The sequence below is a fragment of the Dioscorea cayenensis genome, unplaced genomic scaffold (assembly GCF_009730915.1).
Source record: "Dioscorea cayenensis subsp. rotundata cultivar TDr96_F1 unplaced genomic scaffold, TDr96_F1_v2_PseudoChromosome.rev07_lg8_w22 25.fasta BLBR01001393.1, whole genome shotgun sequence".
In the NCBI taxonomy this organism is placed as follows: Eukaryota; Viridiplantae; Streptophyta; class Magnoliopsida; order Dioscoreales; family Dioscoreaceae; genus Dioscorea; species Dioscorea cayenensis.
In genome coordinates, this window is record NW_024087784.1 from 1 (window position 1) to 3573 (window position 3573).

The 3573-nt window shown below is 38.4% G+C and overlaps 1 pseudogene; it reads right to left on the reverse strand.

Moving 5' to 3' along the window:
• Positions 1–2412: 2412 nt before the first annotated feature.
• Positions 2413–2863, reverse strand: LOC120256309 (annotated as a pseudogene).
• Positions 2864–3573: the final 710 nt, after the last annotated feature.

Consider the following 3573-nt stretch of genomic DNA (forward strand, 5'->3'; position numbering starts at 1 on the left):
CCTTTCCTAATAGAGGCAAGCCTCTATTATTAATTACCCCAGACTGAAATCTTAGGAACCTCCGATTAAGGGCTCAAGTACAAGTAAAGGCAAGAAAACTTGCAAATTATAAATTTTTATTTACTACATATATATATATATATTCATTACATCCTTTATTTTTCAATATATAACTTTCTTTATATATATTATATATAGTTGCCGCTGCCTGTGCCTGTGCCTTATCACCGCGTTGCGTGCATTGTTGCCATCTTGAAATATATCTCAATACCCCCCATGAACCAAATTTAATCCTTGCCTCGAGATAAGTACTTTTCATTGTTGCTTTAGAATGGATATTTTTTTTTGTCATTTGATTCTAAATCCCATCATCCATGTCACATATATAGAGTTTTGTTTTTTTAGTCACACATAATTATTATATTTATAATAATATATGATAGACCAAGTAATGCATTGTTTATCGATTCTTGGATTAGTTTTTAGGCCCATCCTGCAATCATATACGTTTGCAACTGATAGAAGTTAATTAGCCACTGCAACATTGCAAATACTTAGATGCGACCAAATGTTTTGTTTTTGTTTTTTTTTGTTTTGTTTTTTTTTTTTTATGCATCACAAACTTCATTTTTTCCAAGTCAACCACCTCCAGGTTTTCTTCTTCTTTTAATTTTTCCACTCTTAATTAATTCTTCTCCCATCAAAATAACAAAGTGCAGGTTCTTTCCATATTACAACTTCCATGATTTTAATGTATATATATATATTTTTTGAATGAGGCACGTGAGTATATATATGTGCATGCATGCTTCTCATTGATGCATATTCCCTTCATGGTGGGACCCACTTCATGATTTTCATTTTCTTCTTAATCACGTGTTCATTTGCATGATATGGTGGGCCTAAGTTATATATATATATATATTTTTATATGCACGTGTATGTATGCAAGCCCCCTTTTATATATATATATATATATATATATATATCAAATCTCATTTTTTAGCTTGATGTGGATCCCTTGAAATTGTACATTCACTGCCAGGCATTAATGAGATTCATGCCTTGTAAATACCCATGTGAACTGGTCTTTTAATATATCAATACATGTAGATCATACTTCAAACGGAATTTCTATGTTTTTGCAAAGAAAGAATATGATATAATAATTTTTTTATACTTGTTTGACTTTTTGTTTTTAGTATACGATTGAATGGAAGATGTGGTGGAATAACAAATAAGTACAAACAAAGGTCTGTATTCTTTCATAATTTCAAGATTTTCGTTTCTTTCAACTCGCTTGACTAATGTTGTAGCAAATAGCGTAAGAAATGCAATGGTTGCATTCCAATGAATCTTTCTGCGTGTTTAAGAGAACTAATATATATCGGGCTATACACCGAATCACTTTCATCAATTCATTGTTGCTATTATAGATGTGATGCTTCGAGAGCTCCTCGGCAAGAATCATGACACCCTTTTTTTTTTTTAAGGCTTGCATGTACAGCTTCCCCATTATTCTCTCTTAGTTATTAGACAATATGAATAGCTGAATCAGGACGGAAGCACCATTAATCTCAACTTGAGGTTTCGATCAAGAAGTCTATTAAAACTTAAGAAATGGCACACATGAGAACCAAAGTCTACGACTGCACTTTTTATTATTATTGTTTTTATTATTATTTTTTTTTACAGTAGTCAGGATCTCATGCTCATTTGCTAATATTCGTATAAGTTCAGCGTCAATAGACTTGCAAAAATAGAGCATCAATCCAGAAAGAATGACATCTATCGTTTACAATCATGCAACTCCTAATAACTCAATCTATCGCGGTATACAACATCGTGCTAATATAAAGCATGACCTAGCTCGTCTTGCTATGTGCAACATCCAAGTAAAACATGAGTGCTTGCAGCTTGTAAAGTTCCTGGTTTTGCTATCTTATTTGTAACTCGGCATAAGATCATCCGATATAAGCTCCTCCTTCAATTCATAATCCTTGACGTGCTGCTTGATCAACCGCCTGTTAAATAGCAACACCCAAAATTCTTCAAAACCAACAGATCATCAAGCACCTCCTTAGACAGCATGCATATTGTTGTGGTCAACGTGCTAGGGCTTTTGTGCCGGCGCAGTAGTGATGAAGGAGGCCATTGAAACCATAATGGTGAAGATTTCATCATTCAAGACCTTCCTGCCTTTGCTGATGTTGAGGACGATGAGTTTCACGAGGCTTTTAGGGTTCATCTGAAAGCCTACTGTCACAGCCTCCCGGCAAGGAATATTGACAAGAGTGCTACTAGGATAGTGCCGACCCTCATCATTATGTTTCTCGCGGTTTAGATGAAGGCAAACGCTAGAGAGGCCAAATTACACCAAACTAATGGCCGCACAACCATCGCGTAGGTGCTTTAAGAACTAGTAAACTTGGTGACGCCGGCCTTGGTACCTTCAGCCATGATATACTTGACGGACTCACCAGGGAGGATGAAGCGAACAGAGGTCTGGATCTACGGGACGCGATGGTCGGCTTCTTGTTGTAGCGAGCCAAGTGAAATGCCTCCTGTGCAAGCTTCTCCAAGATGTCGTTAATGAAAGGCCTTGCTGGAGATCTAGACTCAAAGGGTGGACCTACTTGAGAACCTTCAAAATACAAATCTTGTAGGTCTCACTCCCCTTCTTGGTCTTCTTCTTCTTCTTCTTCTCTTCAGAGGTGACGTTCTTAGACTGGAGACGGTTCCCGGACATGGGCTTCTTCTCAGTAGGAACTTTCTCAGGAACGGATTTTTTTCTCCTACTCTTCCATGGCTTCTCAACGGCCGGCTTCTTCTTGGCGGGCTTCTTCTTGGTCTTAAATATCATCGCAGATCGGAGATAGGGAGCTTGATATCTAGGGTTTGGGAGCTCGGGTAGAGAACAAGAACGAGAATGAGATCGAGATGCTTTCTTTCTTTTTAATTATATGCGTATATGTTTTGGCCAAGAGAAAACCCTTGATTCTTTCAAATTTCTCCTCCGTCTTCGTGAGTTCATCATCAAGACCGGTGGCACAGCGACATCACAGCAAAGACAGCAGCACCAGTGGCGAGCAACAACGATATCAAACGATGACGATAATACCAACGATGGCATCAGGTAGCGGCAGTGACAAAGGCATCAAGCAACGACGGCGGCGTCAGGCAGCAGCAGCAACAACGGCGGCAGCGACTTTCTTTTCTCTTTGTATATATATATATATATATGTATGAATATAAGTTTGGAGAGGGAAAACAGAATAGAGACCTTCCTCTTCTCCTTCGTCTTTCTCCTTCGCTCTTCTCCTTCGACCGTCTTCTTCTTGTTTCTTTCTCTCGCTCCTTCGTCTTCAATCCTCTCTCGTAAACGATCTTCTTCTTTTCTTCGTCTTCTTCCCCTCTTCCATTCTCCTCGCGTCTTCTCCTTTTAAAATACCCAGAACGGTTGGATGAAGAGTGGTCGTTCGTGAGGACGGTGGGGCGGTTGTGAAGATAACGTGTTGATCGTAGGGGGCCACGACTTAACACAACGAATTTTTTTATTTTTTTATTTTTATT